This window comes from Leguminivora glycinivorella, chromosome 3 (assembly GCF_023078275.1).
Source record: "Leguminivora glycinivorella isolate SPB_JAAS2020 chromosome 3, LegGlyc_1.1, whole genome shotgun sequence".
NCBI lineage: Eukaryota > Metazoa > Arthropoda > Insecta > Lepidoptera > Tortricidae > Leguminivora > Leguminivora glycinivorella.
The window spans coordinates 16,021,807-16,048,109 of record NC_062973.1 but is presented as its reverse complement, the minus strand read 5'-3'; the positions used below and the strand labels follow the sequence as shown (position 1 = coordinate 16,048,109).

The 26,303-nt window shown below is 43.0% G+C and overlaps 3 long non-coding RNA genes across 7 annotated transcripts; 2 read left to right on the top strand and 1 right to left on the bottom strand.

The window, feature by feature from the left end:
• Positions 1-1,528: 1,528 nt before the first annotated feature.
• Positions 1,529-6,519, bottom strand: LOC125224603. Of its 4 annotated transcripts, none has more exons than XR_007176891.1 (8): positions 6,373-6,519; positions 5,611-5,680; positions 5,007-5,088; positions 4,711-4,780; positions 4,116-4,197; positions 3,820-3,889; positions 2,962-3,030; positions 1,529-2,688 (listed from the first exon to the last, which is right to left on the bottom strand). It is a non-coding gene; the product is annotated as an uncharacterized LOC125224603 (long non-coding RNA). The 4 variants fall into 4 exon arrangements; XR_007176892.1 differs by lacking the exon at positions 6,373-6,519 and adding an exon at positions 5,907-6,314 and having other exon boundaries at positions 4,111-4,197; XR_007176890.1 differs by lacking the exon at positions 6,373-6,519 and adding an exon at positions 5,902-6,312.
• A 3,435-nt stretch (positions 6,520-9,954) lies between these two features.
• On the top strand, positions 9,955-12,393 carry LOC125224722. Its single transcript, XR_007176907.1, has 3 exons — positions 9,955-10,171; positions 11,825-12,015; positions 12,349-12,393. It is a non-coding gene; the product is annotated as an uncharacterized LOC125224722 (long non-coding RNA).
• An 819-nt stretch (positions 12,394-13,212) lies between these two features.
• LOC125224721 lies at positions 13,213-21,885 on the top strand. Of its 2 annotated transcripts, XR_007176905.1 has the most exons (4): positions 13,213-13,351; positions 15,798-15,988; positions 16,864-17,054; positions 21,208-21,885. It is a non-coding gene; the product is annotated as an uncharacterized LOC125224721 (long non-coding RNA). The 2 variants fall into 2 exon arrangements; XR_007176906.1 differs by lacking the exons at positions 16,864-17,054; positions 21,208-21,885 and adding an exon at positions 16,068-16,112.
• The last annotated feature ends 4,418 nt before the right edge of the window (positions 21,886-26,303 follow it).

Genomic DNA, 26,303 nt, shown 5'->3' with positions numbered 1-26,303 from the left:
CTCCCACCCCTCGCATGCAGCGAAAACATGCGAAACTGGTAATTATTGGGCTGGACAGTCGGGGCCGCGTTTGCGCGCTGTTTTGATGTGTGTGTGAAAATGACGTCAGTGCCGAGGTCATTTCGTTACTGTAGTGTTTATGGATGTATGGAGAACAGTTCTAAAAATCCGGATATAACATTCTTCACAATTCCTAGACTTCCAGAAAAGTAAGTGGTTTTTATACTTATACAGGGTGGCCAGAAATAAAGTGCATTCCCGTCGCCAGTGAGTTTTTGGGGATCAGAATAGGCCCCCTGGGTGGTTTTTTTTTTTTTCGCTCCAACTTTTGGAACGGTTAAAAAAGTAATAATTGCGTTAGGTTCAATGACCGAGCGTAAAAGTTCATTCATGAACAGGTTTAGAGTGAAGTTGGCTGCGAGTGTTTTGACATGAAAAGATAACCTCATAATTTAATGTTCTAGCAGCTCGAAACCTTGAATTATTTGGAAGGAAGACATGCGGATTAAGTTGTTTGTGAGATTTAAACGTAGCACATTGATTTGCGTAGGAAAACTGTCGCAAATAAGATAATAAAAACTACTTACGTGTGTTTGCTTCGTCCGCACTTTATTCACTCATCACCTTTAACACGCACTATCGACCAATTAAACACTCACAACTTTGCGAAAACATCAATACACAGCACTTTTCACAAAATAAAACACACTTTGGAACAGTTTTTTCTTAAAAAGTTTGTGTAACGTAAACACTTCGACGCAAATAAGAAACAATTTTACAAACCATAGACAACTGGCTCGCACGTTCGGATACGCAGTATACGGAAATACAATGCCCATGGAATATGAAAATACAAGTTGTTTTTAATAAATCAATAATTACAATCAATTATTTGTAAAATAATTATTCATAGGTCATCCCATTACTATCCTGTAAGTGGGAGCGAGAAAGAGTTATTTTTTGCTCGTTGTCACTTACCGGTGCGGTGCGGTCGTGCGTTAGTTAGTTAACACACGGCCGCTCCGTGAATTTTTTCACGTAAGTAAGAGCGAGCGTTCTCACTTACAGCGTTAGAACTATTACGCGCGTTATGCGAGATTCAGAACCTAATTGGCAATCGGATTGTCCCGTCTGAACTGGACTGACGAAGTGATGTAGGTACCCAGTTGAACTGCATGAAATGTAGTAGGTACGAACAGTATGTACGAGGAATGGGTGAAATAATAAATGAATACTCCTCTGAAACTTGTTTTCTTTATTATTTTTTCTACTGCCGTGTTGTTATTCGTTATTTACAGTGTCGTGCATAGATCGTTAAAACTCTACATAAAAGATGCCCGCCCCCGCCCGGCGGCCCGTGCACCCACGCATACGATATAGCTCTTAAAGCATTGTTAGGTAGCCTTTAAGGGATAAAGCGGGCCGCGGGGCGCCCAAATACAGGAAACAGTGCGAATTTCACGAAAGTTATTTTAGAAAACTATTAAAAAGTAAGTGCATGGTCGTAGAAAAAGTATTGTATGCAACGGTGTTTAACTGAGTCAAAAAATACTTCGCCTCAAATTGTTACCCACGCCACTTGTCTTTTTTGACCTCCTTTAAACGCCTGTTGCATAAGAAAAACAAACGGATGATTTATTTTTTATTTTTCTGATAACTAGCTACGGATATAAGGAAGGAGGAGATAGGCGCATCGGAGTACTAGTCGGCCTAGTACAAGAGAGGAGGAAACATTATCTAGCCTGCGAAACAGCCGTCCCTTTTTGATAAATACTTACATTTTGCACCTCGCACTCGCAGGACTGAGATTTTGGGGAAAGGTAGAAAGCATTGCACTTCGCTGCTACCAGCACGATTGGGGATAACAGGGAAATGGAATAGCACAGGTGAGTTTTGGTAAGTAATATGCTAAAATTGATTACATTTACAAATGCTTATGTTACGTTTAGTTAACACAATCATCATAAATCGCCGCAGATGTTTACAATTTTATGGGTCTTAATTTATGGTAAATTTTATGTTTTTAACCTTTTGAACGCCAAATACAGCAAATGACGTCAACGGAAAACCGTGCCACTGACGCCACGGGGGTAAATTAAGGATGGGTAAAGAAATTATGCTAACATAAAAGTGGCGTCGTGGTCACGATTTTCCGTTTAAGTCTCTGGCGGCCAAAAGGTTAAACTGTCTCACAAATACTTTGTTTGGTGTTACTTTACCCTAAATAAGGGTCATTGGAAAAAGGCATGACAATCCATAACTTTTATGAACAGAATATTCTGACATTTGCGATATGCATTCGAAAAACTTTAATAAACGTTGTTGATATTGCCAAATTGCGGGAGCATGTGTGCACAATTTCAATTAAATTAATTACCTAATACAACTAACTAACTGATAACTTATTTGTCAATCAAAAATTCAGTAGTTACATGACAACACACGTTACATTACGTTACAAGTTACATACTAGAAAAAAAAATACATTAACAATAATATTATGCTTTTGCTTTCAAAGGAGCGTGAGTGTGCTGATAAAGCGCGTTCTTCTCCCTGAATCGGTCCAAGTATTTTAATATTAGAAGTCAAATCTCATAGAGCAAAACTCTTGTCCGGGCAAAGCTATGGTGGCGCCATCTAATGCACACTTGCATTCAAGTTGCCAGCTACTTCTTCGTTCTACTGCATCTGGAAAAAGTAAATATTGTATCAACAATTTACATTATCGTTATTAAAATTGCATTCCACTATTACTTATTAATAATACGTTCGGGTATGGAACATATTTCTACGCCGTTAATGAAGATGAAAACAGACAGAGGGCGCTGGGTTACCAAATGCATTTTTAACGACTACTGTGTTTATTTCATATCTCCTACAGACTATGTAGTACGGGTGCCGATTTGGGTGATTGCCAAATCAGACTTCTGTTATATCAACTGAAGTAGATAAATTACATACCTAGCGACCCTAGCGACCGCTCGGCTGAGTTACTGCGATTCTTCCTCATTCCACGCCTCAGTATTGACCCTGCAAACAAACAGTGATTAATTTATTACTTAACTAACGCCCATGGACGGCGTTTCTACCTACCTACCTACCTACTTACTATGTTACGAGTACTGTGTTTATTTCATATCTCCTACAGACTACACTGCTGGTGCAGATTAGAAACATAATGATTCGCGTCAACGGTGACAGACGGTTTGACGCATCATAGTAAAATCTAGTAATGATAAGGGTGTATTTACGATACCATGCGACGGGTTCTGTTTAGTTGAGTTGCAGCCGGTAGGCGCCACCCACGCGTCGTACTCAGCTAAAGTAGATATCAGATTTTTAGTTTTATCCTACGACTAAAAGTAAAGTACCTTTCTAACATTTCACTTCATTAGCTACCTGTAGGCCTAGCACATGATGGCCGCGAGAGTATGTCGCCGCGAGATAGACTACCTGTCCTTATGTCATTAATACAGTTAGAAGAAGACGTGTCATCTATCTCGCGGCGACATACTCTCGCGGCCATCATGTGCTAGGCCTACTGATCTGTAAATAGCACTGACACATGTTGTTCCGGCTGAGTAGGCACTTTTTTTGTCTGATTGTTCCCCAAGTAAATAAGTTTATCACCAAATCAGACTTCTGTTATATCAACTGAAGTAGATAAATTATGATTTAGCAATAAAGCCTTTCTTACTTTATGTCGGAACCACCTGGCAGGTGTTATGAATGACAACTGTGACTAAATAATAAATCAATGAAAATTAAGACAGACAGGGGGCGCTGGGTTACCAAATGCATTTTTAATAGATTACATACCTAGCGACCCTAGCGACCGCTCAGCTTGAGTTACTGCGATTCTTCCTCATTCCACGCCTCAGTATCGACCCTGCAAACAAACAGTGATTAATTTATTACTTAACTAACGCCCATGGACGGCGTTTCTACCTACCTACCTACCTACTTACTATGTTACGAGTACTGTGTTTATTTCATATCTCCTACAGACTACACTGCTGGTGCAGATTAGAAACATAATGATTCGCGTCAACGGTGACAGACGGTTTGACGCATCATAGTAAAATCTAGTAATGACAAGGGTGTATTTACGATACCATGCGACGGGTTCTGTTTAGTTGAGTTGCAGCCGGTAGGCGCCACCCACGCGTCGTACTCAGCTCGGTTTAGCGCCTGCGCCTGTGTGAAATGCGAAAGTAGATATCAGATTTTTAGTTTTATCCTACGACTAAAAGTAAAGTACCTTTCTAACATTTCACTTCATTAGCTACCTGTAGGCCTAGCACATGATGGCCGCGAGAGTATGTCGCCGCGAGATAGACTACCTGTCCTTATGTCATTAATACAGTTAGAAGAAGACGTGTCATCTATCTCGCGGCGACATACTCTCGCGGTCATCATGTGCTAGGCCTACTGATCCGTAAATAGCACTGACACATGTTGTTCCGGCTGAGTAGGCACTTTTTTTTGTCTGATTGTTCCCCAAGTAAATAAGTTTATCACCAAATCAGACTTCTGTTATATCAACTGAAGTAGATAAATTATGATTTAGCAATAAAGCCTTTCTTACTTTATGTCGGAACCACCTGGCAGGTGTTATGAATGACAACTGTGACTAAATAATAAATCAATGAAAATTAAGACAGACAGGGGGCGCTGGGTTACCAAATGCATTTTTAATAGATTACATACCTAGCGACCCTACCGACCGCTCAGCTTGAGTTACTGCGATTCTTCCTCATTCCACGCCTCAGTATTGACCCTGCAAACAAACAGTGATTAATTTATTACTCAACTAACGCCCATGGACGGCGTTTCTACCTACCTACCTACCTACTTACTATGTTACGAGTACTGTGTTTATTTCATATCTCCTACAGACTACACTGCTGGTGCAGATTAGAAACATAATGATTCGCGTCAACGGTGACAGACGGTTTGACGCATCATAGTAAAATCTAGTAATGACAAGGGTGTATTTACGATACCATGCGACGGGTTCTGTTTAGTTGAGTTGCAGCCGGTAGGCGCCACCCACGCGTCGTACTCAGCTCGGTTTAGCGCCTGCGCCTGTGTGAAATGCGAAAGTAGATATCAGATTTTTAGTTTTATCCTACGACTAAAAGTAAAGTACCTTTCTAACATTTCACTTCATTAGCTACCTGTAGGCCTAGCACATGATGGCCGCGAGAGTATGTCGCCGCGAGATAGACTACCTGTCCTTATGTCATTAATACAGTTAGAAGAAGACGTGTCATCTATCTCGCGGCGACATACTCTCGCGGTCATCATGTGCTAGGCCTACTGATCCGTAAATAGCACTGACACATGTTGTTCCGGCTGAGTAGGCACTTTTTTTGTCTGATTGTTCCCCAAGTAAATAAGTTTATCACCAAATCAGACTTCTGTTATATCAACTGAAGTAGATAAATTATGATTTAGCAATAAAGCCTTTCTTACTTTATGTCGGAACCACCTGGCAGGTGTTATGAATGACAACTGTGACTAAATAATACTTTTGGATGTCTCAATGAAAATGGAGACAGACAGGGGGCGGTAGGTTACCAAATGCATTTTTAATAGATTACATACCTAGCGACCCTAGCGACCGCTCAGCTTGAGTTACTGCGATTCTTCCTCATTCCACGCCTCAGTATTGACCCTGCAAACAAACAGTGATTAATTTATTACTCAACTAACGCCCATGGACGGCGTTTCTACCTACCTACCTACCTACTTACTATGTTACGAGTACTGTGTTTATTTCATATCTCCTACAGACTACACTGCTGGTGCAGATTAGAAACATAATGATTCGCGTCAACGGTGACAGACGGTTTGACGCATCATAGTAAAATCTAGTAATGACAAGGGTGTATTTACGATACCATGCGACGGGTTCTGTTTAGTTGAGTCGCAGCCGGTAGGCGCCACCCACGCGTCGTACTCAGCTCGGTTTAGCGCCTGCGCCTGTGTGAAATGCGAAAGTAGATATCAGATTTTTAGTTTTATCCTACGACTAAAAGTAAAGTACCTTTCTAACATTTCACTTCGTTAGCTACCTGATCTGCTGTAAATAGCACTGACACATGTTGTTCCGGCTGAGTAGGCATGAACTTCTGTTATATCAGCTTAACTAGCTAATAAATGATGATTTTTAGTAATAGTATATCTATTACTGTTAAAGGTTTTACCTTATGTTGGAATCACCTGGCAGGAGTTATAAAGAACTAGAGTAGGTACTGCTTGAGCCACTACTGTTTGAGTAAGTGCTGCTTGTTGCTTCATGTTAACTATCTAGCTCCCTGTCAATGTAATCATGTAGTCCTAGTCCACCTTCGAAAAAAATAGTACCTGCTTTTTCGAATCCGATTTTCTCTCCATGTTACTAACTTAATGTTTGTTTATTCCAAAGGCAGCGATACACTCGATCCACTAAAACGTGGTTAAAATACACACTATTCATAGTACATATTATGAATAATCAAAATAAACACGGTCATGTTGTCAATATTTTGCCGAAAACTGCAAAACATCGAAATGTCACTCCTCTATGATTTTCCGTTTCACGAAATAATTTCGGATTCTGATAATTTTTCAAACTTATCTTTAGTTACAAGACAAAATAAACAATAATAGTAATGCAAAGATTCAATTAAATAAAATATCAATGTATTGTTGTTTTGTACTTGTCTTTACTTCTTCTAATAAAATTAAACAAATTAGTTGCGTCAAACAAATCGCTATTCAAAAATATTTTGCATGATCCCCAACGCACGAACGTTGCGCGAGCGATTCGTCTGAGACGGACGTGACGTATTCGTTGCGCCATATTTGAATGATCACTCAGTTTATTTACTAATACAAATACGTATTCTTTTTCTGTTTGATTTTGTAAGATTTATACTAATTTTGTACCTTAGGCATCTTTACAAGTACATTAAATTCCAAAAATCTAAGCAGGTAGAATGCACCGTCATTTCCTCATAAAATGTTGAAATTAGCGCCTTTTCATAGGACAAAATCGTTTGCCAATAGGAAATTTGTAGGTAATTACGGTATGTACGTATAAGAATCTTCTAGTATTTTGAATTTCTTTGATTAGTCGGTTTTGGTCGATGCTCTCGGTTGTTTCGTTTGTGAATTTAGGATCTCCTTGCATTGTGAAAATCGTTGTTTGTGTTGAGCGAAAGGTTTTTTGATTAGAAGATTTGTGATTGTGCTGTGTAAAAGTGTTCTGAGAGGTGATTTTGAACTGATTTGAAAGTGTAGTAGATTAGATTTAGAATAGGTTACTTATTATTCAGTAGGTAGTGTAGCATAGTTCTAGGTAGATTAGGTTAGGCTTAAAATAGTTCTAAAAATGCCGCGCTATACTAATGTCCAACGTGGAGCGATGGCCGCTATTTATTATGGTGCTGCTAACCAATGTACGGCGGAGGCGCGTCGGATTTACATGGAAAGGTTTTGCCAAAATAATGAGCCCGTCCCTAATGTGCGAACCATCCTACTTGCTGCATACGCCTTTCGTGCGGGACCGCGAAACGAATTACCCCCGGGACACCATCATGATAATGGTCGTCCTGAAAATTTGGAGGTAGCCGATCAGATAGTCGAGCACTTCTTAGAAAACCCCTCGGACAGCCAAAGAAAATACTCTGCGGAAAGTGGAATCCCGCGAAGCACTATTGGGGCCAAATTGCGGGAACACGGGTTCCACCCATACAAAATCAAGAAGGTACACGATATTCTTCAGCCGGATCGCGAAAAACGGCAGCAATTTTGTCAGTGGCTGTTGGAAAATAGAGAGCGCCGAATCTTGTGGACAGACGAGTCAACTTTTCAACGAAACGGGGCTTTTAATCATCATAATGAGCATCATTATGCTACTGAGAATCCGCATAAAACGAAAGTAACATACTTTCAGCACCGTTTTAGCAGGAATGTGTGGGCTGGCATTCTGCATGAGAAAATTTTGGGTCCTGTTTTCTTAGATAGGCTAAATGGACCAGCCTATTTGGACTTCCTGAGGGGCGATTTTGAGGCCCAACTAGTCGAGGCCGGCGAAACGGGCGAAGGCATAACATTTATGCATGACGGCGCTCCAGCTCATTTCTCACAAGCGGCACGTGCCCACCTGGACGAGAGATTCGGGCGCAACAATTGGATAGGGCGGGGCAGTGAACTCGTAGCATGGCCGCCAAGGTCCCCCGATTTGACACCGATGGACTTTTATCTGTGGGGCGACGTCAAAAGACTGGTGTACGAGAATCAACCGCCACCAGAAAATGTTGGCGAGTTAGAAGTTCGAATAAGGGCGGCATTTGAACAAATAAAGGCGAATCGGAACACTCTGCAGCGAGTCGCGCGACATGTCCGCAAGCGGGCTAGATTGTGTATTGAAGAAAGAGGCGGGCACATTGAACAATACCGATAATTAGTAAAGGCTGCCACACACCGCAAAGCGGGACGGGAGCGGGACGGGCGCGGGTCGCTAGCGCCGCGGTAGGCGCGCGTGACACGCGCGCTGGCTGCGCGGTGAGGCACACACTGACAATGCCCGAATGACAATGCCCCGCGCACGTCCCGCTCCGCTCACGACCTGTTGTGATTGGGCGGGTTAGCGCGGGACGGGCGCGGCGCGGAGCGGGGCGTGCGCGGAGCGTCGGTGTGTGGCACCGTATTTGATTCAGTGTTATACAGCGCGGCGCTCGCGCCCCGCGCCCGTCCCGCTCCCGTCCCGCTTTGCGGTGTGTGGCAGCCTTAAAGGTGAGTTGCAAAATACTTTATTTAAGGAAAACTACATTATTTAGGTACTATCTACATTCTGTAATTATGAAGCCTCCGCCACATATCGACGCCACACTTTTAAAAAAACTTGTATCTTTTTCTGTCAATGAAAAGATAATTGTAGTAAGTAAAGTATGTATGTAATGCACTAGCCTTAATGCGTTTTAACTTTGAGAAGCAGTGTGATACTAGATTTTTTTATATGAGCGAGGTGCTATGCGAACGTGACACGCGCTTAAAGCTCGGCCACACATGCGCGTTTAGATAGCGTAGGCGGAGCGGTAGCGGAGCGTCAGCGGAGCGCAACGATAGCGTTGCGCCGGACGAACGTTTGGCGTTGCACCCAGCGGCCCGGCGTCCGCTGGGCGCAACGCCAGCGGGAACTTAAGAGCGCGGATTGCGAGCGGAATGCGCGGATTGCAAGCGGAACGCCGGTGCACCGCTATCATTGCGCTAACGCTACGCTATCAAAACGCTTCATGTGTGGCGGAGGCTTTAGGCATAAAATACACATAATAATACAAGCGACGCAAGTACATTTTGTATAGGAAAGACGTAAGACGCGTCTCTTAAGACGTAAGACGCGCCTTATGTCTTGCGTCTTACTTACGGACCGGCCACATCAGAGCGTCGCGTGTCTCGGGGCGCGCAACGGACGTCCGCGAAATGTACTGAGGAGACGTTTTTTGAATTACACTCAGGTGGCATGGCGCGGACGTCCGTTGCGCGCCCCGAGACACGCGACGCTTAAGTGGGAACGCTGGCTTACGCCTTTCCTATACAAAATGTACTGAGGAGACGTTTTTAGGGTTCCGTAACTTAAAAAGGAAAATGAAATGAAAATGAAATGAAAATAAAATATGACATTGATCTCATTATTGTTAGAATAATGAGATCAATGTTATCTTTATGAAATAAATAAATATTATTATTTGTATGTCTTACCATATCTCGGGACCATGGGGTCCCGGACTTTTGGGAGGCATGTGTGGGGCCGAAGCCAACAGCACAGAGGCCCTTTTAGACACTTTAATCTAAAGGCAAGGGATATACAAGGGATATTATTATTATTATTTTCATAATCGCTTATAAAATAATGTTAGTACTTAAAAACTAGATTCGATTTCACATTTAATATTATTTTGTTAAATACAGGACAGCACACATGATTTGCAATCATCTTTAGGATGAAAATGAAATGAAATGAAATAAAAATGAAATACACAGGAGTTGATAAGAAATGAAGTTGATGCGGGCGGACCTAAGACAAATTAAGTGGTGTGATTTGCTGTGGCACTGGGCTCATTTTGCATATTGCCATTTGGACAGCGGATTCGTAGATCAATCTCATTGATAAGTGAAGGTGAGTTACGAACTGTTTTTGTATCCTACGTACCTACATACCTTTGAACTAGCTAATAATAAAATATGTGTAATTTTAGATACCTTACCAGTGTAAGTCGAGGCGACATACATCAATAAGCCAGTTGTTGCCAACCGTTGATGAGGGCGGATCTAAGACAAATTAAGTGGTGTGATTTGCTGTGGCACTGGGCTCATTTTGCATATTGCCATTTGGACAGCGGATTCGTAGATCAATCTCATTGATAAGTGAAGGTGAGTTACGAACTGTTTTTGTATCCTACGTACCTACATACCTTTGAACTAGCTAATAATAAAATATGTGTAATTTTAGATACCTTATCAGTGTAAGTCGAGGCGACATACATCAATAAGCCAGTTGTTGCCAACCGTTGATGAGAAATGAAGGTGATGCGGGCGGACCTAAGACAAATTAAGTGATGTGATTTGCTGTGGCACTGGGCTCATTTTGCATATTGCCATTTGGACAGCGGATTCGTAGATCAATCTCATTGATAAGTGAAGGTGAGTTACGAACTGTTTTTGTATCCTACGTACCTACATACCTTTGAACTAGCTAATAATAAAATATGTGTAATTTTAGATACCTTACCAGTGTAAGTCGAGGCGACATACATCAATAAGCCAGTTGTTGCCAACCGTTGATGAGGGCGGATCTAAGACAAATTAAGTGGTGTGATTTGCTGTGGCACTGGGCTCATTTTGCATATTGCCATTTGGACAGCGGATTCGTAGATCAATCTTATTGATAAGTGAAGGTGAGTTACGAACTGTTTTTGTATCCTACGTACCTACATACCTTTGAACTAGCTAATAATAAAATATGTGTAATTTTAGATACCTTATCAGTGTAAGTCGAGGCGACATACATCAATAAGCCAGTTGTTGCCAACCGTTGATGAGAGCGGATCTAAGAAAAATTAAGTGGTGTGATTTGCTGTGGCACTGGGCTCATTTTGCATATTGCCATTTGGACAGCGGATTCGTAGATCAATCTCATTGATAAGTGAAGGTGAGTTACGAACTGTTTTTGTATCCTACGTACCTACATACCTTTGAACTAGCTAATAATAAAATATGTGTAATTTTAGATACCTTATCAGTGTAAGTCGAGGCGACATACATCAATAAGCCAGTTGTTGCCAACCGTTGATGAGAAATGAAGGTGATGCGGGCGGACCTAAGACAAATTAAGTGATGCGATTTGCTGTGGCACTGGGCTCATTTTGCATATTGCCATTTGGACAGCGGATTCGTAGATCAATCTCATTGATAAGTGAAGGTGAGTTACGAACTGTTTTTGTATCCTACGTACCTACATACCTTTGAACTAGCTAATAATAAAATATGTGTAATTTTAGATACCTTATCAGTGTAAGTCGAGGCGACATACATCAATAAGCCAGTTGTTGCCAACCGTTGATGAGAAATGAAGGTGATGCGGGCGGACCTAAGACAAATTAAGTGATGCGATTTGCTGTGGCACTGGGCTCATTTTGCATATTGCCATTTGGACAGCGGATTCGTAGATCAATCTCATTGATAAGTGAAGGTGAGTTACGAACTGTTTTTGTATCCTACGTACCAACATACCTTTGAACTAGCTAAAATAATAAAATATGTGTAATTTTAGATACCTTATCAGTGTAAGTCGAGGCGACATACATCAATAAGCCAGTTGTTGCCAACCGTTGATGAGAAATGAAGGTGACGCGGGCGGACCTAAGACAAATTATGTGGTGTGGTTTGCTGTGGCACTGGGCTCATTTTGCATATTGCCATTTGGACAGCGGATTCGTAGATCAATCTCATTGATAAGTGAAGGTGAGTTACGAACTGTTTTTGTATCCTACGTACCTACATACCTTTGAACTAGCTAATAATAAAATATGTGTAATTTTAGATACCTTACCAGTGTAAGTCGAGGCGACATACATCAATAAGCCAGTTGTTGCCAACCGTTGATGAGGGCGGATCTAAGACAAATTAAGTGGTGTGATTTGCTGTGGCACTGGGCTCATTTTGCATATTGCCATTTGGACAGCGGATTCGTAGATCAATCTCATTGATAAGTGAAGGTGAGTTACGAACTGTTTTTGTATCCTACGTACCTACATACCTTTGAACTAGCTAATAATAAAATATGTGTAATTTTAGATACCTTATCAGTGTAAGTCGAGGCGACATACATCAATAAGCCAGTTGTTGCCAACCGTTGATGAGAAATGAAGGTGATGCGGGCGGACCTAAGACAAATTAAGTGATGTGATTTGCTGTGGCACTGGGCTCATTTTGCATATTGCCATTTGGACAGCGGATTCGTAGATCAATCTCATTGATAAGTGAAGGTGAGTTACGAACTGTTTTTGTATCCTACGTACCAACATACCTTTGAACTAGCTAATAATAAAATATGTGTAATTTTAGATACCTTATCAGTGTAAGTCGAGGCGACATACATCAATAAGCCAGTTGTTGCCAACCGTTGACGAGAAATGAAGTTGATGCGGGCGGACCTAAGACAAATTAAGTGGTGTGATTTGCTGTGGCACTGGGCTCATTTTGCATATTGCCATTTGGACAGCGGATTCGTAGATCAATCTTATTGATAAGTGAAGGTGAGTTACGAACTGTTTTTGTATCCTACGTATCTACATACCTTTGGACTAGCTAATAATAAAATATGTGTAATTTTAGATACCTTATCAGTGTAAGTCGAGGCGACATACATCAATAAGCCAGTTGTTGCCAACCGTTGATGAGAAATGAAGGTGATGCGGGCGGACCTAAGACAAATTAAGTGGTGTGATTTGCTGTGGCACTGGGCTCATTTTGCATATTGCCATTTGGACAGCGGATTCGTAGATCAATCTCATTGATAAGTGAAGGTGAGTTACGAACTGTTTTTGTATCCTACGTACCAACATACCTTTGAACTAGCTAAAATAATAAAATATGTGTAATTTTAGATACCTTATCAGTGTAAGTCGAGGCGACATACATCAATAAGCTAGTTGTTGCCAACCGTTGATGAGAAATGAAGGTGACGCGGGCGGACCTAAGACAAATTATGTGGTGTGGTTTGCTGTGGCACTGGGCTCATTTTGCATATTGCCATTTGGACAGCGGATTCGTAGATCAATCTCATTGATAAGTGAAGGTGAGTTACGAACTGTTTTTTATCCTACGTACCTACATACCTTTGAACTAGCTAATAATAAAATATGTGTAATTTTAGATACCTTACCAGTGTAAGTCGAGGCGACATACATCAATAAGCCAGTTGTTGCCAACCGTTGATGAGGGCGGATCTAAGACAAATTAAGTGGTGTGATTTGCTGTGGCACTGGGCTCATTTTGCATATTGCCATTTGGACAGCGGATTCGTAGATCAATCTCATTGATAAGTGAAGGTGAGTTACGAACTGTTTTTGTATCCTACGTACCAACATACCTTTGAACTAGCTAATAATAAAATATGTGTAATTTTAGATACCTTATCAGTGTAAGTCGAGGCGACATACATCAATAAGCCAGTTGTTGCCAACCGTTGATGAGAAATGAAGGTGATGCGGGCGGACCTAAGACAAATTAAGTGATGTGATTTGCTGTGGCACTGGGCTCATTTTGCATATTGCCATTTGGACAGCGGATTCGTAGATCAATCTCATTGATAAGTGAAGGTGAGTTACGAACTGTTTTTGTATCCTACGTACCTACATACCTTTGAACTAGCTAATAATAAAATATGTGTAATTTTAGATACCTTATCAGTGTAAGTCGAGGCGACATACATCAATAAGCCAGTTGTTGCCAACCGTTGATGAGGGCGGATCTAAGACAAATTAAGTGGTGTGATTTTCTGTGGCACTGGGCTCATTTTGCATATTGCCATTTGGACAGCGGATTCGTAGATCAATCTCATTGATAAGTGAAGGTGAGTTACGAACTGTTTTTGTATCCTACGTACCAACATACCTTTGAACTAGCTAATAATAAAATATGTGTAATTTTAGATACCTTATCAGTGTAAGTCGAGGCGACATACATCAATAAGCCAGTTGTTGCCAACCGTTGATGAGAAATGAAGGTGATGCGGGCGGACCTAAGACAAATTAAGTGATGCGATTTGCTGTGGCACTGGGCTCATTTTGCATATTGCCATTTGGACAGCGGATTCGTAGATCAATCTTATTGATAAGTGAAGGTGAGTTACGAACTGTTTTTGTATCCTACGTACCTACATACCTTTGAACTAGCTAATAATAAAATATGTGTAATTTTAGATACCTTATCAGTGTAAGTCGAGGCGACATACATCAATAAGCCAGTTGTTGCCAACCGTTGATGAGAGCGGATCTAAGACAAATTAAGTGGTGTGATTTGCTGTGGCACTGGGCTCATTTTGCATATTGCCATTTGGACAGCGGATTCGTAGATCAATCTCATTGATAAGTGAAGGTGAGTTACGAACTGTTTTTGTATCCTACGTACCTACATACCTTTGAACTAGCTAATAATAAAATATGTGTAATTTTAGATACCTTATCAGTGTAAGTCGAGGCGACATACATCAATAAGCCAGTTGTTGCCAACCGTTGACGAGAAATGAAGTTGATGCGGGCGGACCTAAGACAAATTAAGTGGTGCGATTTGCTGTGGCACTGGGCTCATTTTGCATATTGCCATTTGGACAGCGGATTCGTAGATCAATCTCATTGATAAGTGAAGGTGAGTTACGAACTGTTTTTGTATCCTACGTACCTACATACCTTTGAACTAGCTAATAATAAAATATGTGTAATTTTAGATACCTTATCAGTGTAAGTCGAGGCGACATACATCAATAAGCCAGTTGTTGCCAACCGTTGATGAGAAATGAAGGTGATGCGGGCGGACCTAAGACAAATTAAGTGATGCGATTTGCTGTGGCACTGGGCTCATTTTGCATATTGCCATTTGGACAGCGGATTCGTAGATCAATCTTATTGATAAGTGAAGGTGAGTTACGAACTGTTTTTGTATCCTACGTACCTACATACCTTTGAACTAGCTAATAATAAAATATGTGTAATTTTAGATACCTTATCAGTGTAAGTCGAGGCGACATACATCAATAAGCCAGTTGTTGCCAACCGTTGATGAGAGCGGATCTAAGAAAAATTAAGTGGTGTGATTTGCTGTGGCACTGGGCTCATTTTGCATATTGCCATTTGGACAGCGGATTCGTAGATCAATCTTATTGATAAGTGAAGGTGAGTTACGAACTGTTTTTGTATCCTACGTATCTACATACCTTTGGACTAGCTAATAATAAAATATGTGTAATTTTAGATACCTTATCAGTGTAAGTCGAGGCGACATACATCAATAAGCCAGTTGTTGCCAACCGTTGATGAGAAATGAAGGTGATGCGGGCGGACCTAAGACAAATTAAGTGGTGTGATTTGCTGTGGCACTGGGCTCATTTTGCATATTGCCATTTGGACAGCGGATTCGTAGATCAATCTCATTGATAAGTGAAGGTGAGTTACGAACTGTTTTTGTATCCTACGTACCAACATACCTTTGAACTGGCTAAAATAATAAAATATGTGTAATTTTAGATACCTTATCAGTGTAAGTCGAGGCGACATACATCAATAAGCCAGTTGTTGCCAACCGTTGATGAGAAATGAAGGTGACGCGGGCGGACCTAAGACAAATTATGTGGTGTGGTTTGCTGTGGCACTGGGCTCATTTTGCATATTGCCATTTGGACAGCGGATTCGTAGATCAATCTCATTGATAAGTGAAGGTGAGTTACGAACTGTTTTTGTATCCTACGTACCTACATACCTTTGAACTAGCTAATAATAAAATATGTGTAATTTTAGATACCTTATCAGTGTAAGTCGAGGCGACATACATCAATAAGCCAGTTGTTGCCAACCGTTGATGAGGGCGGATCTAAGACAAATTAAGTGGTGTGATTTGCTGTGGCACTGGGCTCATTTTGCATATTGCCATTTGGACAGCGGATTCGTAGATCAATCTCATTGATAAGTGAAGGTGAGTTACGAACTGTTTTTGTATCCTACGTACCAACATACCTTTGAACTAGCTAATAATAAAATATGTGTAATTTTAGATACCTTATCAGTGTAAGTCGAGGCGACATACATCAATAAGCCAGTTGTTGCCAACCGTTGATGAGAAATGAAGGTGATGCGGGCGGACCTAAGACAAATTAAGTGATGTGATTTGCTGTGGCACTGGGCTCATTTTGCATATTGCCATTTGGACAGCGGATTCGTAGATCAATCTCATTGATAAGTGAAGGTGAGTTACGAACTGTTTTTGTATCCTACGTACCTACATACCTTTGAACTAGCTAATAATAAAATATGTGTAATTTTAGATACCTTATCAGTGTAAGTCGAGGCGACATACATCAATAAGCCAGTTGTTGCCAACCGTTGATGAGAAATGAAGGTGATGCGGGCGGACCTAAGACAAATTAAGTGATGCGATTTGCTGTGGCACTGGGCTCATTTTGCATATTGCCATTTGGACAGCGGATTCGTAGATCAATCTCATTGATAAGTGAAGGTGAGTTACGAACTGTTTTTGTATCCTACGTACCAACATACCTTTGAACTAGCTAAAATAATAAAATATGTGTAATTTTAGATACCTTATCAGTGTAAGTCGAGGCGACATACATCAATAAGCCAGTTGTTGCCAACCGTTGATGAGAAATGAAGGTGACGCGGGCGGACCTAAGACAAATTATGTGGTGTGGTTTGCTGTGGCACTGGGCTCATTTTGCATATTGCCATTTGGACAGCGGATTCGTAGATCAATCTCATTGATAAGTGAAGGTGAGTTACGAACTGTTTTTGTATCCTACTATCAGACCGTTGCGTGTCTCGGGGCGCGCAAAGGGCGTCCGCGCCACGCCACCTGTGTGTAATTCAAAAAGCGTCTCCTCAGTACATTTTGTATAGGAAGGACGTAAGGCGCGCCGCCAAGCGGCGCGGCGCGCGCCCGCCGCCGCCACGCCACCTGGGGCGCGTCTTACGTCTTTCCTATACAAAATGTACTGAGGAGACGTTTTTTGAATTACACTGAAGGGCGTGGCGCGGACGCCCGTTGCGCGCCCCGAGACACGCGACGGTCTGGTGTGGTCGGTCACTTAGGTGTTCAATAATTACATACGTCACACCTTTTGTGTTTTTGGAATGTTTTTCCAACCAGGCCCCATAGCCGAATGGCATTTCGGCGACGCGAAACGCCCTCGAAACGCCCCCCGCGCGTCGTAAGCCTCCGCCACACATAAAGCGTTTTGATAGCTTAGCGTTAGCGGAGCACAATGATAACGTTCCGCTCGCAATCCGCGCCCGTTACGCCGTGTCTTGCGTGACCGTCGCGTCTCATACTTCCATATCGATAAGGTTTGATTTCGTATGCGTCGCATCGCCGTCGCGCGACCATCGCGCGACCGCCGCCGTCGCGTCTCACGCCGTGGCTTGCGTGGGCGACGGTCGCGCGATGGTCGCGCGACGGCGATGCGACGCATACGAAATCAAACCTTATCGATATGGAAGTATGAGACGCGACGGCGACGGTCGCGCGACGGTCGCGCGACCGTCGCCCACGCAAGACACGGCGTCATATTTCCATAACGATAAGGTTTGCTTTCGTACGCGTCGCGTCGCTGTCGCGCGACCATCGCGCGATCGTCGCCCACGCAAGCCACGGCGTTAGTTCCCGCCGGCGTTCGTCCGACGCACCGCTATCGTTGCGCTCCTCTTTTATTGTTTACTTTTCTCTTCTTTTCCTAATTCATTATTTTATGTTGGTAGAATCTTCTAATTCGCACTGGTAAAGTAGTTTGCCGTTTTAATAATGACATTGAATCGTAAATGTTTACTTAATTGACGAATTTGATTTATTTTAATGTTTTCCAGTTAAAATTTTCCTCGTGTTGGTGTGGTGAATTTTTTATGTTTCACGCTGTGGAAAAAATTGTTTAACGTACGAGCTTTGACACCCTCGCAACGCTCAAGATTCCACATGTTGAACCAAGAAAGTGCTTTACAGAAAAGTGGTATACCACTTTTTTGGCTGACTGTACCATAAAACGGCTCCTTTTTATTAGTTTGGTTAAAAATAAAATATGTCCTTTTAATTCAATCAATTGAATCAATTCAGCTTAGGTACCTACTGATATCGACACGTACTAGTAGGTACTACTAAATTGCATAATAATATCACAGCGCATGGCGAAAAATAAAATGGCGGTTCCTTTAGCGCCCGCGGTGAGCAAGCGTCAGAAGTCGGCATTTGTCAAAGGCTTTGTGATTCGCCGACCAAAATTATCGCTAATTCAAAGGAAAGTCATTCCAGTTTAGGCCCTCTGTCTTTGTAATAAGGTGCATGTAATAAGTATGAACATGTGTTCAGCGACAATGACGCGTTAAACCTCTTCATACTTGCACAGGCATAATAATTAATAAAACACATCCATTGGTCACATATTTCAAATAGCGCGGGAAAACTGCGAACGACCGGGCCGCGCGACCTTCACGATACGCCGGCACTCAGTCTAACCACTAGTTGCGTCTCAAAAGGGCACGCGGCACTCGGCGCGTTGTGTAAAAATATGATTTAACTGTGTAAATGTGCTAAAAAAACAGTCTTGTGTCAACTTATGTTCTTTAATTGAGTGAAGATATCAAGTGGAAATATGAATTCACTCTACTTCTCGATCTCAAGGCCGTAACCGAAAGAAACAACGGTTTGCAAGGCAAGTACTGTGTCATTGTTTATGTGTCCAATACGATATTTACGCCTGAACATGGGAATTTATCAATACTAACTAGTGATTTTTGGTCGGCTAATAGAGCAAATTCCGCGTCGATCGGTTTGGGGCATCTTGCTCATAACATAATTATGTGACTTTATTTTTAACTTCACTTTAATTAATGTTGATGCTAGTTACTCATGAAAATGATTTGGCATATGACAAACACCGCTCAGCTTTGTTCTTCGACAATTCCCTTGAGGGCTTCGTCACTCCAGTCCAGCGTTAGGTACCTACTCGAGATGAGACACCCGGGCAGAGTTCTCGAAATCTGCGAAACTACTTCATCTCGTTCAGCAGTTCAATATCAAACGCGCCCTTCTCTGCTAGTTGCATACAACTACTAGACTCATATCGAATTTGGCACAATAAATGATTGTCTTCTGTAGTATTTTACATAAAAACCCATATTTATTAGATTTTGGGTATTAGAACTGTATTATGTATACGTGTTTTCTATTAAAATGTGTGTATTTTTTTGGCCACCAAAAACGGTGTCAGCGGTGTAGTGACGTCATCGAATGTGAACTTACTTCATGTCAAAACAATCACTGACATGATGAACTTTATGCCTGTTATTTTCGACTCGTACCAATAAGTTTTTCGGAACTTATGTGCGAAATGTCATTTGATATTTCGCACATAAGTTAGCTTAGTTAGTTAGTCGCACATAAGCACGAGCAACTTGGTCGCCCATGGGCGCGCACCCTTACACATACTTTAAAAATCATTCATTCGTTCATTCAAACCGGCCAAGAGCGTGTCGGGCCACGCTCAGTGTTAGGGTTCCGTAGTTTTCCGTATTTTTCTCAAAAACTACTGAACCTATCAATTTCCAAACAATTTTCCTAGAAAGTATTTAAAGTTCCACTTTTGTGATTTTTTTTCATATTTTTTAAACATATGGATCAAAAGTCAGAGGGAGGGGGGGGACGCACTTCTTTTTCCTTTAGGAGCGATTATTTCCGAAAATATTAATATTTTTGAAATATGAGCCAAAAACCAAAATATTTACCTTTTTAAATACAAATAAACATCACAATGATATGGAAATGGATAGAAAAATATCCTGTACAATGTACATGGAAAAAGTTTTGGGCCCTTAAAGAGGTTATGAAAGGCAATTTACCACTAAAACTAAAGCAAAAGGTTATGGATACATGCCTCTTACCATGACACTGTTTGCGTTGCATGCGTTCATAGGTTACGGTGACCGCTTTCCATCAGGCGGACCGTATGCTTGTTTGCCACCGACGTAGTATTATTAAATTATTATTAATGCCTTACATATGCATGCTAAACATGAAAATTCACTGATCGGGCAAAAATCAAAATAAATACATGTCAGCGGCGTATGTAGAGGAGCATATTTTAAGTATAGCCTATTAACATAGCTGGGCACCGTTAATCAAATAGTTAACTTCGATAATCGTTAATCCGTTACTATAAAATTTAACTTCGTTAATCGTTAAAGCGATACATTTCAATAAAATTAACGGAAGACGGATTAACTTTAAATCGATAATCCGTTAATCGTGATAAAAAAACATTTTACTGTAGCTAGTTGCATCAGTTATTAACTATTAAGTTTTTGGGTACGTTTATTATGTTACTGTAAAAGACCGAAGATCGCCAAAATCTCTTGAAAAATCCCAGCTGCACGATCCACGGTAACTTGATAGATAGCGCGGTCCGCCGAACTCTGGCTTGATGCGTCGGTTGCGCGATTTATGTGCCATGCGTCGTGCCTGATGGTTTACATTCTGTTTCGCGGTTAGTGATGGGTGCAGTAGGACTAATAAACTTTAGCAGGTCTCGAACAAGTGATCCAAAGGCACCAATTGATATGTAGACTGTGAATTTTCGGGAAAATCCTAGGTTTCGCCGTACTCCGGCCTTTTACAGTAGCGGTCAGAGCAAGTTTTACTCGGCGCGTGCGGAACTAGATTAACGATTAACGGACTCGAAGAAATTTAACGGAAGTTAACTAATCCGTTAACATTTTTTAAAGTTAACTTAAAAGTTAATCCGTTAACCAAAATGTTAACTTCGTTAATTAACGATTAACGGATTAACGAGTTAATGCCCAGCTATGGAGGTTACTGCCATTCACCTATAACTTTCGCAACGACGGAGTTAAATTACCTGGGTACTTATTTTCTTTCCAGGACCATCGTCGAAAAATATGCGTACATTCTCACCAGTACGTACCGAGCGAGCGAGTAGCGAGCAGGCGGGTGTGTCGTCCACGCCACTGTCTTTACGATCATTTACAGTTTTCTAAGTATGAAAGGGTTTTGTTTTTGTTAGGAAGGGATTTGTGTGAAAGGTGTTTGGTGAATGGATGCAGTGACTGTTGCAGTGAGAACGAAGTTAAAAAAATACGACAGGTGATTTTGACATGTTCATGAAAGTTATAATTTTAGGTTTAGTGTAGAATAGGCAAATTAGGTTTAGCGTAGATTATGTAGTAGGTAGAGTAGAGGTTTAGCTTAGATTTAGGTACGTAGGCTATGTTAGGTTATTTTCAAGAGAGCATAAAAGCGCTGCAAACTTGTATCCCTACTGGCTGCTTGGCGTTATCATCGCGGTGTCTGTCCATCGGCCCGCCGCCCGCCGCTCGCTATCACCGCGGTGCCCTCAGTCCATCGGCCCGCCGCCCGCCGCCCGCCGCCTGCCGCCCGCCGCTCGCTATCACCGCGGTATCATCTGTCCACCGCCGCGCCGCTCGCCGCTCGCAATCACCGCTCGCTACTCGCTATCACCGCGGTGCCCTCAGTCCATTGGCCCGCCGCCCGCCGCCCGCCGCTCACTATAACCGCGGTATCATCTGTCCACCGCCGCGCCGCTCGCCCTCGCAATCACCGCTCGCTACTCGCTATCACCGCGGTGCCCTCAGTCCATTGGCCCGCCGCCCGCCGCCCGCCGCTCGCTATCACCGCGGTATCATCTGTCCACCGCCGCGCCGCTCGCCCCTCGCAATCACCGCTCGCTACTCGCTATCACCGCGGTGCCCTCCCGCCGCCCGCCGCCCGCCGCTCGCTAGTCCACCGCCGCGCCGCTCGCCCTCGCCACCGCCGCTACTCGCCGCCCCTCAGCCGCTCGCTATCACCGCGGTATCATCTGTCCACCGCCGCGCCGCTCGCCCTCGCAATCACCGCTCGCTACTCGCTATCACCGCGGTGCCCTCAGTCCATTGGCCCGCCGCCCGCCGCCCGCCGCTCACTATAACCGCGGTATCATCTGTCCACCGCCGCGCCGCTCGCCCCTCGCAATCACCGCTCGCTACTCGCTATCACCGCGGTGCCCTCAGTCCATTGGCCCGCCGCCCGCCGCTCGCTATCACCGCGGTGCCATCTGTCCATCGTTCCGCCGATTGCTATCACCACGGTGTCATCTGACCGTTTGTGGTGACTTCAACAGAAAGGTAAATAAACTTACTTAATAAGTAATCTAGATGCATAAAAAGCTGGATCCACATAAAGCGAGTCACATCCAGACTCGATTTCCTCACGGGTCGAACGTGCTATGTAGACATGCCTCCACCGATGCAGTGCCTGCGTTCTGCTCGGCCGAGACAAGTCTACATTTAAATTTCGCCGCGCGACGTGCCTCGCTGTGACTAAATATCGAATTATAACATAGGTAAATAACTATTTTATTACCTACTTATGTTTTCATTTATTTACACTAACTTTCGTTGTAGTGAGAAGTCGAGCGCTGCCTCTACCCGTATCCCCGTTACAAGTGTTCCGGTGTACATTAAGAAGTCTCAGATTTAAAGGCTACAAATGCCTAGGATAACATGTGAGTTAATAAGTTATTAACTTTTTGTTGTAGGTCTTTATTAATGAAATGTTGACATTTTTTTAATTATTAATAATTTTGCTTGGGATTACTCGAAAATAAGTTAAAGTCGTATAATTTATTTACTTGATGTTAAAAACAAATTACAAAATTCGACATAAGACCATAAATAGAGATTTTGTAACATTCAAGTTTTATTTTTAGGGTTCCGTACCAAAAAGGTACAACAGGAACCCTTATGGTGCGACTCTGTCCGTCTGTCTGTCCGTCTGTCACATTGTTAAATATCTCGAGAACTACTTATGCTATCGATATGAAATTTGGAATTGTTATAAACATTGTGAACCTCTACAAGTTGAAAGTTTTTTTTTTAAATTAATTAATATAACGATAGAAAATGGCCAAAATGAAGGGGGGGCAAACTGAAAATTTCAAGTAACTAGGTCAAGTGGGGTATCGTTAGAAAGAGCTCAAATTGTACATATCAAAACTATTTTTTATAATTTTTTGGTTGTGGAAAAAAAATGTTTTTTGAAAGAAAATGTAAAAAAAAAATACCGTTCCCCCCCTTATCTCCGAAGTTTACCAACATAAATATGAAATTTTCACCAAACATGGCTATTATAATGAATATTACAGAAAAAATGAAATCGTACACGTATCTTGAAAACTATTTTATTTATTTATAAAAGTGAGAAGTGAACATATTATTTACATTATGAGCCTCTTAAAGTTTGACACGAAAGTCGTGAAGGTTTAACACACGCCGTTTCGCTTTACAGAAACTTATACGTCGAACTTCTATCACATAATGAAGACTGACGATTCTATAACATTACATTTGCTCGTTCCTTCAATGAATCGTTTGTCTCAGGTCTAGAGAAACGGTGAACGGATGCCAGGAATCTGCTGACCGTATTCGCCGGCGACACGTCTCGGCCCGCGTAGCTGCTGCGAGGACACAAGCTCTAAACTACAATTAACCTTCTACCAAAGACTTATGTAACTCCGTATAGACCGATAAAGTCTAAGAAAAAAACGTACTCAAAACCATACAGAAAAAGGTACGGTGAGCTAGATGGCGATACACCTTTGGGGTACACTCGGCTAGATGGCGCTAATATTCATATTTGACTTTTAAACACATATCAAGCTAAGAATATGGGCAAAATTGTCAAAACGGAGGTTCAAAAGTTTTAAGCCTATGTCGAGAGATGGCTGTCTATGCACTGTGATAATCCAAATCCTCCCTCGTTTTTCATTTTTCATTACTTCTGCTCACCATGATTGATACATGACGTGATATTGTGCAGGTGGGAGGGAAGCAAAGGTAAAATTTCAGCCTGACTGGTAGTTACCCAACCAACTATTAGTTAGGCTGGCTGCAAATTTAAACATAGCTATTTTAACGGCCACCTACATAGCTTTGCTGAGCCGAATGGAGCCAAGCTTGTCCGAAAGGACCAGCGTCGCGACACTGCCCTAACATAGCGTGAAGTAATGCCTAGTCTATCGTATGTTCTTGAGTTAACTATCTTATATTCTGTAGAAGATATGAAATAAATACAGTAGTCGTAACATAGTAAGTACACCATCCATCGGCGTTAGTGAAGTAATAAATTAACCAGTGCTTGTTTGCAGGGTCAATACTGCTGCGTGGAATGCGGAGGATCGCAGTAACTCAAGCTGCCCGGCCGCCAGGTACCTAGGTATGTAATCTATTAGCGACGCAGGGACGTTAGAATAAGTTTCAAATTTGTAATCTTGTAACAATAACTTAGTTATGTAATTCTGAAAAATAAAGAGTCCAATAAGACTCTAATTAGAATAAAATAAAATAAATAATTAGGAATAAGAATTAAAACCACTGTATTAGAAATAAAGTTTTTTACGAATAAAGACGAGTATCCAAAGGGCTAGGGAGAGCATATGCGCGCGCAGCCCTGGGTGTGCGAGGGGCATACACGCGGGGGCGCGATCGGCCGCGCTCCGATCGCGCTCCGGCGTCAGTTATGTTCGGGGTTGGATAACGGCCGGTAGCGGTAGGGCTAGTAATCACCGGATAGCCCTTCGTCCCCAAAACGACGACGACAGACCGCCCCACAAGGATGGGGCGCGACCCCGACGTCCGGTACCGACGCTACGGGTTACTACACCGGCACGGGAACCACGGCGGACATAGAAGCAACGACGGAATCAAGAGCAGCCACGGAAGAAACAAGCTCAGTCCAAGAGGAGGCCGCGCCCGTGGACGCCGCCGTCGCTGCCGCGCCCGCCGATACCTCCGGTATCAGAGCCACGCCCGCCGCCAGCACCGTACAGCACCGTAGCTACGATCGTCGAGAAACAGCTGATGCCCCCTCCGCTCAGCATGAAGAGGTGCGCTAAGCCCGCTCGGTCACACCGATCCAAGGCCTCCAGCAAGAGGCTCCTCGCGGAGCTAGAGACCAAGGAGAAGTTAGCCGAGCTGAAGCTCAAGCGCATCGAAGCCCAAGCTACGCTAGCGAAGATCAGACAAGAAAGAAGAGACCTCTCATCGTCGGTGATGACTCCGATAACGAAAAAGACCTCGGCCCCCAGAGATTAGCCGATTGGTTCGACCGCCCGATTCAAGACGCGGTCGAACACCACGCCGCGCGGCCCCCTGCGCACCGCGCGCGACACCACAAGCAGACAATGGACGTGACGTCACTCGCAGCAGCCCTGACTGACGCCCGACAAGCGAGCAAATCAAACAAGAAGTACCTGCAAGACCTGCCGTCGTTCAGCGGACAGTGCACCGAGTGGCTACAGTTCAAAGCCGCTTACAACGAGTCGGTGCCGAGTTTCTCAAGCAGTGAGAACGTCGCTCGCATACGGAAGAGCCTCAAGGGCGCCGCCCTAGAAGCCGTCAGTGCGCTCCTCATCAGCCAGCCGCGTCCAGACGACGTCATCAAGGCCCTGGAACGCCGCTACGGGAGACCCGACGCGCTACTCCTGAACGAGATGGAGATAATAAAGGCCCTGCCACGACTAGCCGAGAGCCCGCGCGACCTGTGCACGTTCGCCGGGCGCATCGCCAACGTCGTGACAACGATCGAGATATTGAAGAAACCTCAGTACCTCCACAGCCCGGAGCTACTGAGAAACATAGTGGAGAAGTTAACGCCCATATTAAAGCAAGTGGTACGACTACGCCGTAGGGGATGAAGATACGTCGGATCTAAAGAAGATCGCTGACTTTCTCAACTACGAGGCCGACAAGTGCACGCCCTACGCCCCGCCCGGGACCATAGCGGAGCCCAAGGAAGCGCGAGCCACGAAGAAGAAGCTTGAGCGTACCTACGTAGCCGTCGCCGAAGTGAAGAAAACAAAAGAAGAAAAGTTACCCTGTCCGATGTGCGACCAGTCAGCCCATCACCTGCCGACGTGCCCGCAATTCACTAAACTGGGCACGAACGAGCGGTGGGAGACAGCG